Source organism: Peromyscus maniculatus, chromosome 6 (assembly GCF_049852395.1).
Source record: "Peromyscus maniculatus bairdii isolate BWxNUB_F1_BW_parent chromosome 6, HU_Pman_BW_mat_3.1, whole genome shotgun sequence".
NCBI lineage: Eukaryota > Metazoa > Chordata > Mammalia > Rodentia > Cricetidae > Peromyscus > Peromyscus maniculatus.
The window spans coordinates 24,587,335-24,601,604 of record NC_134857.1 but is presented as its reverse complement, the minus strand read 5'-3'; positions in this window follow the sequence as shown (position 1 = coordinate 24,601,604).

The following is a 14,270-nucleotide window of genomic DNA, read 5'->3' as shown; positions in this document are numbered from 1 at the left end:
CCAATAAAATGTAGACTATAAGGAATAATAGTGAGCATACTTGTCTCTACAGAAAATGTTTATAAAAAATTCAAAAATTAAAAAAAAGAAATTCAAAAATTAACATTCCTAGTTTGCTATGAGTTTTTCTTCTCTTGAATGCTGAAACTTAGCCAAATGCTGGTCATCACTGAATGAAATGGTACCCCTAGTCCCAATATGTTACTCAGTGAAAAATATTAGCAGATGCTTTAACATCCTCATGTTCCTGAGCTAAATCAGCTATCCAAAGATGATTTTGATTGTTTTCAGATATACTACATTTGACTTGATTATGTAGAACATTTGCATCTAAATTCACAATTGAAACCAACCATTTTGCTTCCTTTACTCTTCTTCAAGATAAGACTAGCTTTCTTAGTTTTTTTAAATTTATGTGATGAGACACAATGACCAAGGCAACTTATAGAAGAAGTTATTGGAGACTCACATTGCAGAGCATTGGTATCCATGATTGTCAGGTGGGGAGCATGGTAGCAGGCAGGCACGGCACTGACGCAGTAGCTGAGAGCTTACATCTTGACTCACAGGAGGAAGGCACAGAAAGCTCCCTGGATATGGTACAGGCATTTGAAACTTCAAAGCCCACCTCCAGTGACACATCTCCAACAAGGCCCCTAATCCTTCTCAAAGAGTTCCACCAACTGAGGAGCAAGCATTCAAACATACGAGCCTATGGTGCCACTCTCCTTCAAACCACCACACTAACTTTGTAGACTTAGAAGGAGGATTCCTCTCTTCTCTGACAAAGATTTATGACCACTGGTCACCACATTATTTTAGTGGCTATAATTTATTCATGGTTTTTACTATTTTGAGTCAACAGTCAAAATTTTATTGAAAATTACTATTTTATCTATACCTTCAAAATGGCACCTGTTGATTTATTTAAGTCAAATCTCCTTAGCCTTTTTTGTCTTTTTTTTCCATTCTTAATATTGCTTGTCTTTGTCGTGGTTCTTATCACTACTACTTAAAAGAACTGGCTTTTGATTTTCCTGCCTTCATCATTATGTCTTTTTTAAAATCTGCTTTTACTGTTTCCTTTTTTGTTTTTCCCAACTGGGGATTCAACTCAAGATCTCACACATGCTCAGCAAACATTCTACAACTGAGCTATAGCCCCAACCTGGTCTATTTCCCCCTTGCCCAATCCCTAAAGTTAAATATCTGCTTCATCAATGTGATGGCTATTCTTATGCCAACTTGTCACAGCTAGAGTCATTTGGAAAGAGGGGATCTCAATTAAGAAAATGCACCTACCAGATTGGCCTGTGGCACATTTTCTTAGTGATTGATGTGAGACAACCCAGTCACATTGTGCATGGTGACACCCCTGGGCAGGTGATCCTGGGGTGTAAAAGAAAGCAGGATGAGCAAGCCTTGAAGACCATGACAGTAAGCACCACGCTTCCATGGCCTCTTCATCAACTCCTGCCTCAAGGTTCCTGCCTTGACTTCCTTTCATAATGGACTGAAATGTGGAAGTGAAAGCAAAATAAACCTTTTTCTCCCCAAGTTGCTTTTTTTTTGCAATAGAAACCCTAAGACAATATTTAATGCTTTATAATTCATACATATGAGGCCTTAATAAAATTCCTTCTAGATATTATTTTAGCTATAATCTTACTCAAAATTTCAGAAGTTGAGACATAAGAGTGAGAAATGGAGATTAAAAATACCATCTTTATTACCAGTAACATTAATAAATGACTGGTATACTTGTGGATTTGTGATTATTGAGCCCCAGATATAAGTAAACTTACCTAAGCGTAGAGTAACTAATGTCATATTCAAGTCTCCTCCTATAAAACTTATATTAAGAAGGAAGAGAGTGGAATATATGTAGACTCATAAGAAAAGTAAAAAGGGGGCTAAATTATTCCCAAATTCACAAAAGTTAGCATTTTTCCTTTCAAAGGCAGTAAGCACTTAGCTAGGTTTATTAATTTGTTTATATCACTACTTCTTGCACAACCATTTCTGGGTTCAGGTTTGAAAATCTTTCAGCAACAGGTCTCTGAATGATGAAACATATAAAATATTATTTTAAGTAACTAGAGTTATAATTTAGCTAAATATAGTTTCTTACGGGGTGCTGATGATTGCACCCAGGACCCCACACATGCTGAGCACATACTTTACCACTGAGTTATATTCCCAGCCGCTAGAATCCATTGGCAGTATCCCCCCTCTCTGGCTATCCACTATGCATGAGTCTAAATAGTAATCCTTTTAAAGTTTTGAGTTGGTCTCTTTTTCCTATTTTGGTATTTCATAATCACACGTCTGTGGATTTTACTTATTCAGTGTATGTTTTGTTAACCTTTAATGGTTTTTGTCAGTTTTAATTTATTTATTTAAGATAACAGGAGAAGCACTGGAATATGGCTCAAAAGTTAAGAGTGATTGCTGCTCTTCTAGAGGACCCAGGTTGGGTTCCCAGCACCCACATCAATTGGCTCACAACCAACTGTAATTCTAGTTGCAAGGAATCTGCACACATGTGATGCACACTAACTCATGCAGGTACACACACATACACATAAAATAATCTTTTAAAAAGAATGGGTTTCATCATGACATTTTCATACACAGGTGTCACTGTACTTTGTGTAAATTCACCCTTCAGGGGGTTTGAGATTCTTGAAAAGTATAAACCACTATTTCTTTCACTGTTCCTCTCACTCCTTCCTTCCTTCCTTCCTTCCTTCCTTCCTTCCTTCCTTCCTTCCTTCCTTCCTTCCTTCCTTCCTTCCTTCCTTCCTTCCTATTCCTTTTGGATTTACTAGAATCTGTGGAGTTTCTTGCATTCAAGCTTCAGTGATTCTTAGAGCATCTTTTGACACCTGATTTTAATTCCCATTTACCACCTCCAGATATTCTTTTACAGACCTGCTTGTATCTTAATACTGCCTTTTTTTCTTAAAAACATGATTGATTTAATTATTTTAAATATAAATATACAGAGTCTATTAGAGTAGCCTAGTACATTTTAAGGCCATGAGGTGCTAATTCTATTTGTTGCATCTACCGACTCTGCTACATAATGATTTTGTTCCCCCATGTTATAACCATAAACTCGTCTTTACTGGAGCCTGCTTTATCTGTAGGTTTTTTTCTCAACCAAAATTGTATTCTTTGTGCCAAGCAGAACAAATATAGATTCCTATAAACAACAGGAATCACATTAGGCACATTCAAATTTACTAAGCTACTAAAGAAGTTTTCATCCAGAAACAAGGGCTAGGTGTCTAGTAAGAAACTACACAGTAACCAAGTGAACCAATTCCTTTAGTGCTTGTGAAACAGGAAAGAAAGAGACAAGAGACCAAAGCAACATCTGAAGATAATACCTGGCCACAGCTGGCTAATGAAGTTACCCTAGCGGTCTCATTAGGCTCCTGCATGCTTAAAACTCACATGATTTATTTCAGATGTAAGATGCTGGGTGAATATTTTCCCCAAATTCTTTAAGTTCATCCTTCCTGAAAAAAAAAATTCCCCATTTTTTTTTATTAGTAATGAATGAGTTCAGAAACCATTTTTGGATATTAACGCTATAGTGTAAGGATTTCTGCATTCACATATAACATTAGGAAGTGCTAATTTTGGCATCAGAAATTAGCTGTGTGGCATTGTCTACTAGACACAAATCATCCCAATATTTTTCCATGTGAATAGAAAACTAGAACAAAGCATTATTCAAATAAAAGCTGCATTCACAAACCCAGTGTGGTTTCATTTTCTTCAATCAAGGCTTCCACTTAGATTTTTGTTAATGATAAAAACAGAGCTCAGAAGGTAAAATACATCACTGTTCTTTACTGTGTGCATTAAATATCCTGTTGTCAACAAGTAAACATTTCAAATCAGGGTTTCAATATCAAAGACTACCATGCCACTCTTCCGTAACTTCACTCAGATAAGCACTGGTAATGCAGTGGCAAAACAAACAAACAAACAAACAAACAAACAAACAAACCAAAACAAAAAACCCCTAAGGCAAATGTGCTGCATTGTAAGCACTTAAAAGAAACACCCCAGTTTCTGCCCTTTTCGCTGGCACTGGCTTCAATAACCCAGATCTGCCACATATCACTTCAACAAGAAGTCTACTGAGAATACACAATAAAAAAAAACTGACAAGATTAAATACTGGCAGGTATATCAGCTTTCTTCTAATACAAACAGAAATAGTCACTGTCCTCCATTTAAATAACTATCCTGTTATTGGGTGTTTAAGGAATTTAAAGGTGGCCCTTAAAACACCCTGTAGCAAGACCTTTAAACTTTAAATCCTCTTGTTTCATCACACTAATCTGACATTTGACATTAGAGACATTTAATGTGCAAACTGGCAAAGCAAGTGTAGAGGAAAGGACTTTTTAAAATGATGTGCCCAATCAATTCAGTTCTTTCTAGTATCAACTCTCCACTGAAATGAAGTAATTGGTATTAACAAAATACAAATTAGATCCTAACTTTTCAACTTACTATGAAGTGAACATGTTTAACCACATGCACCCTACAGAAGCTCTGTGCTGATGTTAGCAGTATCTACACCTACATCCACTCCTTATAAATGTCCCTCTACAGTGACGTCACTGGTGGTCAGGGGGTCCTTGAGTTACTAATAAAAAGGAACATCTGTGTACAGTTCCACTCACTCAGCTCAAGATTACAGAATTCCACTATATTCACCAGGCCATTGCAACTCCTCAGTTAGCTCTCCCAGACTCTCCATTCACCCAGACAATCCACTGCACCAAAATGATTGTCTTTGTACACAATTTGCCATTGGCAGAGAAGTATTTTCTCCGAGTATTACCTCCAACATAAGTCATGGGAGGTTGGGAAATTCCTCATCATATGAAATATGTTAACAAGTGTGCCTAGCTAGCAGAATCAACTTTTTTCAACAACTGGGAATGTGGTTGCTAGTCTGGGTGTCAACTACATCTGGAGTTAACTAGAGAAAGCCTAAGGAGCTGCGTACACCTGTGAGGGTTTTCTTCTTAGTGCAATCATTTGCAGTGGGAAGAAGCACCATTAAACCAGACCTTTTGAGGTGGTAAGAGCTACCTTACTCTGGGCCACACCTGTTGGGAGAAGCCTGTATAAGGGACAGGGAAGAAGGAAGTGCTATGCTCTTTGTCTGCTTGACCTCCCTGTCTGGCAAGTCCATTCCTTCACTGGCATTAGAGCCTACTTCTGCGGGATTCTGGAATATATTAAAGACCAGCTGAGACATCCAGCTTCATAGACTGAACAACTATTGGATTCTTGGACTTTCTGTTGATATACAGGCATTGTTGGACTAGCAGGACCACAGCCTGTAAGCCACTCATAAATTCTATATATAGTCAATCAGTTCTGTTCCTCTAGAGAACCCCAACTAATATAGAAGTCTCACAAACACATATAGTTTGTAAAATTTCCATAGTGGGCAACATCCATCCTGGGTAGCAATCATCATTAACTGGCTTTACCTAGTCCTTGTTCGGTTTTCTATTGCTGCACACTGGCTTTCACTAGTTCCTTACCATCTTTCAGCTAGCGAGTGTAGGAGTAATTCAATGGAACTTGAGCCATTTACAGGTCTTGTTGCCTCTGTGACAGTACTGCCCCATGTGCTAGCATCTCATGGCCACTGACAGGGAGTCAATCGGCTGCTTTTCCAGAGGGCATTTAATTTGGTAATCAAAGACTCAAAATTTATCTTCAAACACCCAGCATTATATGAAAGATGATTTTTCTTTAAAATTATGCTGGGAAATACATTGTGAGAAACTTAGCCCAGATAAGAAAGGGTTGAAACAAAACTATTTTTTAATGTATGAAGACAGGTGGCTGAAGTGAAGATAAAGGGTCTCAAACTCTAATCCCAGATCTATCAGGCCCCAAATTATATAGTCAAGTCCCTAAATGCTATGGATTTTTTTTTTTAGTCTGGGTTTCAATCTGTAGCCCTGGTGGGCATTCAACTTGCGATTCTCCTGCCTCATCCTCATATGTGCTGTGGTTTCAAGTGTGTACCACCATGCCTGGCTTAGATAGAAATATCATCTCTAGTGTTAATATATCATAATCTGATCTTCTGTTGTTGTTGGACAATTGTTTCCAAGTCTTAGTATATTTTTTTTATTTAATTTGGAGCTCCTGTACCATACAACGTGAATCTATGTATGCTCTCTATGGTGTGTGGCACAGGCTTACATCCTTTTCCTTCATCTTTCTCTGTTAGTCTATGTAGTTCAGGCTATCCTTGAATTTGTGGTAATTCTGTCTCTGCTCAAACACTGGGGTTCCAGGTGTGTACTACCAGTCTTCATAAACATTCTTCAAAACGTTTTAGCTTTACTGGATAGTATTGTAGCTGGCAGTCATGGGGAGTTTTAATTTCAAGCCCCCAATTTAGCCAACGCTTACATTTCTATCTTCATGTGGTGTCAAAGCTTCCCTGGTGTTAGCACTGGTGTTTCTGAACCCTGCAAGAGGCTGCAATCACCGCTCTCACTTATTAAGTCTTAGGTATATTCCTTCTGACTTATGTTATTTCCTTTTACTAAGAAAGTACCTTCAAGCCCTTCAGAATATAATTTATGTGTGTTTATGGGGGATGGACAATCATGCCAGCAAAATTTGACATATTGCTTCTTGGCATATACACCTGAGAGTTGCATGATCCAGACTCTTTTTCAACTGGAGTAATGCTTTAATTTGTTCTCTTGTCTCTACTCTCATGGTTCCCCTGCCCCCACCAATCACAGTGCCAACCTGTCCTCCTCAAGCAGAGATTTGACTTTGTTAATTTTAAATAGTGGGTTTCCACTGCCTGAATGTCCAGCTCTGTAAATCAAAGTCCTTCACTGATTCCTGTGGGTTTGGATGTGTCCCCTCCAATGTGTACTGAGATGAGCCCTTAAGAGGTGATCAGGCCATGAGGGCTCCTCTCTCATTAATGGAATCAAGAGCCCTATAAACAAAGCTTCCCACAGTTTAATGAGACTGCTCCTGCTTGCTCTGTGAGGACACAGCAGCACTGCTGGTGCCTTGAGTGTCAGGCTGCACAAGTGTGGAGAACATGCTCTATATAAATTATTTGGTATATATTGTCCTCCAAGAACAAAATGAACTGAGATAGGCCCTAATCTACTTCCACTCTCCTTTCCTGACATATTTTCTACACCAGCTGTTTAATTTCCACTCCCCAGGCCTCTTGCTATTGCCCGAATGTGAGCTAACTGTTTCAAGTTCTTGGGCCATTATCTCTGAATTGAGTACTGCATCAACTTTCCATGTTTCAAGCCAACATGGTGTAAGCCTCAGTTTAAAGTCATGAGGCCTCCCTCTGCTGTCTTCCAGCTGACTGTTTCTTTCCTTTGATAGCACTTAGTACCTTAATCTTTTCCTAGTCTACCTAGCAATACTACATCTCTCCATGCTAAGAACTCCAGAATCTGACTGTTAGGTTGAGTATGGAATGTACCTGGTTTTATATGCTTCATACTAATGAAGTCCTAAATACATGAGTAGTTTTGAAATAAATAGAAAATATACCCTGCAATAAATACTCTAATAGGGATTTGCCTATAAGTCTAAAAAGCTTCCATATTCAAAAGACCAAAAAATGAGGCAGGTGGTAGTGGCACACATGTTTATTCCCAGCACTCAGGAGGCAGAGGCAGAGGCAGGCAGATTTCTGAGTTCAAGGCCAGCCTGGTCTACAAGTTCCAGGACAGTCAGAGCTATACAGAAAAACTCTGTCCAGAAAAACCAATAAATAAATGAAAAACAAACAAACAAAAAACCCAAAGACCAGAAATGGTGTGCCACTTTTGTAGACAGGAACTCATTCAAAACCTTATACATTAAAAATGAGTAACTTTCTAGGTAGATACTGAGAAGGAAGTAGTCAACAGCAAAAGACGTTATAAAGAAATTAAAATACAAAAAACAAGGTACAGGGTGGCACAGAACAATGTGGAGTATGTGAGGAAATCAGATGTTTCTGGTTGCCTGAAATTCCTTGGATGGGCAAGTAGAGTGTAGAGTTGAAGTCTATGATTATAGGTCATTAAGCATTCTGTAAACCATGATAATAGGTCCTTTTACCAAGCAGTCTACTAATTTATCTTTCTAAGAATAAGCCCCGCCCCCCACTGGTCTCCCCGGCTCTAACCCTACAGGTTCAGGGTCCCAACATGACCCAGACACTCTGCTGCATTTCCTCATCTGTCCAACTCCTGTCAGACATTAGAAAAAGAGAAACAGAATGGAAGTTCAAGATAGCTTGTTTCCTCCAAAAATGACTAATCCCTTAATAATGGACTTCAATGAGAATAGCCTAACAGAATTTCCAAAATATTCAAAAAATGATTAAACTGCACCCAAGAAACTCAAAGAGAATGCAAAGAATTGAATGAAGTAAGGACGACAATACGAAACATGAAAACAGAACTCAATAAAGAGAATTACTGATGAAGAGACAAACTGAAATGATGGGGAAAAAAACTCAGTAAGCCAACTAGAAACCACACTGGAAAGCCTCAACAACAGACAGATCATGTAGAAACAGTGTTGGGACCAGAAAGCAAAGTAAAGGAACTGGATCATTCAATAAATATCAATGAGAACTAAAAAAAAAAAAAAAAAAAAAAAAACATGAACAGAATGTGGGAAAGTTTTGATATACCATTAAAAAAACTAATTTTCAGATTACAGGCATAGAAGAAGACTACCACACCAAAGGCATGGAATATATTTGCAGTGAAATTACAGAAGAAATACTTAGAGAAAGAGATGCCTTTCCAGTTATAAGAGGCCTACAAAACTCCAAACAGACAGGAGCAGAAAAAAAACTCTTCATTATATATTACAGCTTACATATTAAAAACTCAGAATAAACAAAGGCTTCAAGAGAGAATGGTCAAGACACTTATAAGGGAAAGCCCTTCAGAATGACACCTGATTATTAATTAGACAATGCTAAAGACAGAAGAGCCCAAAAGATGTATTCTAGGTTCTAAAAAACTGTCATTAGCAACCTAGACTTTATATCTAGCAAAGCTAGTTATTAAAATCAAACAATAAATCAAAACTTTCCATGATAAAAACTGATTAAAGAATGTATGACCACTGTCCCAGCTCTGCAGAGGATTCAAGGAGAAATACTTCAGTCACAACAGTCTATCAAAAGAGGTCACAGAAAACACCACAAAATTAAGAAAATTACAGGAATTAACACCTTTCTGCCAGTAATAACTGAATATTATTTCTATTCACCCAATAAAAAGGCACAGAATAGCTGACTGGATCAGAAAATAAGATCTATCTTGCCGACTCCAAGAAACACACCTTACCATCAACTATATAGATAAGGGGAGGGAAAATGGTATTTCAAGCACAGGCACCTAAGAAACAAGCAGTGTATTTTAACATCTGACAAACAGACTAAACAAAAGCTAGTCAGCAGAGGTAAGGTCTCTTTATACTCATCAAAATAATAATACACTAGGAGGATATTATCATTTTAAACATGCATGTAGCAAATAAATGTTCACCCAATTTCATTTGAAAAATGTACCCCAACAGAGTGATATTGGGTTACTTCAGTATTCCAGTCTCATCAAAGACAGGTCACCTAAACAAAAACTAAACAGAGAAACACTGGAGTCAAATGGACCTAAAATACATCTATAGAGTATGCCACCTCAAACTTGAGGATACACATCATCTCATCAGCTCATGGAACTGTCGCCCAAATTGATAAAATGTTTAGGACATGAACCAAGTCTCAACTAATACAGAAAACAAATAACATCCTGCATTCTATGTGATGCAATGGATTAAAAGCTAGATGCCAACAGCAAGAGAAACTGGACTGTAAACACACAAACTCACTCAGACTACATAGAGCAATGAATGATAATTGGGTCACTAGTGAAATCAAGAAGAAAAAAATTTAAATCCTAGAATTGAATGAAAATGAAAATATAATAAACCAAAATCTATGAGGCATGATGAAGTTAGTCCTAACAGGAAAATTTAAAGTGCTAAGTGGCTTCATCAAAAAAAATCTGAGCAATCCCAAAATAATAGTAATGAGCCTGGAGGCCTTAGAAAAACAAGGGCAAACAACACTTCAAAACAGCAGATGAAGCAATACTTCAAAATTAAGAGGCAAAATTAACGAAATAGAAACAAAAACAAGAATAAATAAAACAAAGAGTTGGTTCTTTGAAAGATTAACCAGATTGGCAAACCTTCAGCTAAATTAACTGAGGGATGAGGAAAAGGAAGGAGGAAAAGGAAAAAAGGCAGGAAGGGGGAGGGAGGGAGAGAGACAGGAAGACAGTGAGCATGCAAGTCCAAACTAATAAAATTAAGAGATGAGAGGGGACATATTGCAACAGACACTGAGAAAATTCAGATTATCACAGTGATTTTTAAAATTCATATTCCTTGGAGAGGCATGGTGGCAAATGCCTTTAATCCTAACACTCAGGAGACAGACACACACAGATCTCTGAGACAGAGACCAGCCTGGTCTACAGAGTGAGTTCTGTAGATCCAGAGATACACAGAAAATCCTTGTCTCCAAAAACAAAACCAACGAAAAAAATAATTAAAAAATCTTAAATAGACGAATTGATAGGTACATATGACATACCAAAGTTAAACCTGGTTCACCAAGTAAATTTTAAACAGACCCATAACAATAAACAAGTTAGAGAAAGTAACTAATACCCCCTGTCCAAATCCCAATTAAAAAAAAAAAAAGCCCAGGAAAGATGTATTCAACAGAGAATTCTACCAGACCTTCAAAGAAAACCCTCCTTAAACATTAACCCTCCTTAAATGATTCTGTAAGACAGAAAAAGCAGGAATACTTTTCAGGTTCTTTTTACGAAGCCATTATTATTCAGATACCAAAAACTAGATAAGACCCAACTAGAAAAGCAGAATTATAGGCCAATCTCCCTGTGTTCATCACAGTGCAGCGGAAACACTTCCAAACTGAACTCCAGAACACATCCACCACGATCAAGTTAGCTTTACCGCACAGATGCAGGGGTGGTTCAACATACATCAATAAATAAAACCCAGCCCATGAACACACTCAAAAGAAAACTACACAATCATCTCATTAGATGCAGACAAGGCATTTGACAAAAACCCATCACCATTTCATGATAAAAGTTCTGTAGAATTAAGGCATAAGAGACATGCAAGTATGATATCTTAACTTGATGAAACAATATATAACAAACCCAGAAATGCTCTAAGCATTTCTACTAAAAACAGTAACAAGACAAGGATGTCTACCCTCTTCAGGCTTATTCAATTTAGTACCTAAAGTCTTAAAAAATTTTTTTTATTACTTTATGTATACAGGTGATTTGCCTACATGTGTACCCTGGTGTCCATAGAGGTCAGACCAAGGCATTGGATTGCCTGAACTGGTATAACAGATGGTTGAGGCACCATGGAGCAGCCAGTGCTCCTAACCACAGGACCATTATTCCAGCCTCAGTACTTGAAGTGGTACCTACAGCAGCAAGGTAAGAGGAGGTAAAGAAGACATAAAGGAAGCCAAAGTATCCTTATCTGCAGATGAAATGACTACAAGAAAACTTCTGCAACTGATAAACACATTCAGTGAAGTCGTGGGATACAAAATTAGCACACAAAACCCAACAGCCATCTTATATCTCAACCAGAAACTAAGTGAGAAAGAAACCAGGAAAACAATCCCATTCACAACTGCCTCAAAAATACCTTGGAACAAACCTGACCAAGAAGTGTAAAATGTGTACAATGAAAACTTTAAGGCACTGGAGGAAGAAACAGAAGAAAATACAAAATGGAAAGACATTCCATGTTTGTGGATTAGTAGGATTAGTATTGTGAAAATGGCCAATTTATCAAAATAATCTACAGAACCAGTACAGTACCCACCAAAATCCCAATGTGATTCTTCACAGAAACTGAACAAAATAGCCTCAAAATTCATACAGAAACACAAAAGACCTAGGATAATAAACAAAGTCCTGAACGATAAAAATGCTGCTAGAGGTATCACCACCCTGATTTCAAGATATACCACAGAGCTATAATAATAAAACCAGTATGGAACTGGTGTAAAAAACAAGCACACTAATCAGTGGAATACAATTGAGGACCAGATACATAAGTCATTGCTACTATAGCCATCCGACTTTGAGGCCAAAAATACACAATGGAAAAAAGACAGCATCTAAAACCAATGATGCTTCTCAAACTGGATAGCTACCAGTAGAAGAATCAAACTAGATCCTTATTTCTCACTTGAAAAATACTCAACTCCAAATAGATCTAGGACCTCAATGTAACCTGATACCCTAAATCTGACAGAGGAGAAAGTAGGGTCTATGCTTCAATTTACAGGCACAGGAAAAAGATTTCCTGAACAAGAGTCTGGTAACACAGGAATTAAGACCTGTAACTGACAAATGGGATGCCTCACTAAACTAAAAAAGCTTCTGAATAGCAAAGGACAAACATTCAAATGAAGAGTAGTCTTCAGAATGGGAACAACTTTATCAATTATATATCTGACAGAGGGTTGGGGTCTAGAATATACAAAGAACTCAAAAAAATTCAAGAAAACAACCAAATTAAAAATTAGAATATAGAACTAGACAGTTCTCAAAAGAAGAAATATAAATGGCTGAAAAATATTCTTTTAATGCTCAATATATTTAGTCATTAAAAAAGTGTAAATTAAAAATTTTTTGAGATTTTTTTATATTACTTCAATCAGAAGTGCCCCCCCACCTCCCCTCAAAAGACAACAAAATGCTAGTGTAGATGTGGGAGAAAGAGAACACCTATTTATTGTTGGTGGGTGTACAACCATGTGGAAATCAATGTTGTTGTTCTTCAAACAGCTAGATCTACAGACCATATGCTCTACCTATGCCATTGCTACTCCCAAAGGACTCTGTCCTATTACAAAACTTGTTCAACCATGTTCATTGCTAATACATTTACAATAGCCAAGAAATGGAAACAGCCTTGATATCCATCACCTGTTAAATGGATAATGAAAATGTGCTGTTACATACACAAAATGGAATATTATTCTGTTGTAAAGAAAAATAAAATGGTGAAATTTGCAGGTAAATGGATGGAGCTAGAAATAATCAAAGGAGGTATAATAGAACCAGAATGACAAATACGACATCTTCTTTCTTATATGTGGATGTTAGATTTAAATCTTCAAGTATGTGTATCTGAATTGGAGTACCCATAAAAGGCAGGAAAACTAGTAAGGTGCAATGGCAGGGTAGATTTCAAGGAAATGGGGACAGAGTATGAGTGGGGAAAAGGGAATGTGGAACAGGAAGGGTTAAATGGGGTGGGGAATGAGAGGGCAGAGCAGAGGAGTATCATGGTAAGGGATAACTAACACTAAAGGTCTTTGAAAATGCCATATGGATATGGAAAAGCTTACTACCATAGAAGCTTCCTAAAAAAATAAAATCACATACAGAGAGAGAGAGAGAGAGAGAGAGAGAGAGAGAGAGAGAGAGAGAGAGGGAGGGAGGGAGGGAGGGAGGGAGGGAGGGAGGGAGGGAGGGAGGGAGGGAGGGGGGGAGGGAGGGAGGGAGGGAGAGAGAGAGAGAGAGGGAGGGAGGGAGGGAGGGAGGGAGGGAGGGAGGGAGGGAGGGGGGAGGGAGGGAGGGAGGGAGAGAGAGAGAGAGAGAGAGAGAGAGAGAGAGAGAGAGAGAGAGAGAGAGACTGAGAGACTTTAAATTGAGTTAGTCTGTAACAAGGAGCAATGCCTCCCTCAGACACCACGGGCTATTTAATAAACTCCAGTGCTAGGTATGGGTTACCTCTTTTCAACCTGTTTGTCAGTGGGGTCTCAGAGATTCCCCCAAACTTTACAGGTTATTGCACTGTTCTTGGTTACCCTACAGAACTGAGGGTAAGACCCTTTTGCTGATGATAACACATACTTGAATCACAAGACAGGGAGAAATCAAACTAGTATCAACTTAGAATCTCAATCTTTTTTGGCTAGCTTTCACACTGCTGGCTGGAAGGTGCTACGCATGCTATCCAGGGAGAAATATAATCACCAAACTTGCCATGCTGTGAACTGTGCAAGCCCAGTAACAACTGGCCCAACAAGATGTGCCCACTGGTGCAACAGCGGTGAAAATGTTATAGGATGTAAA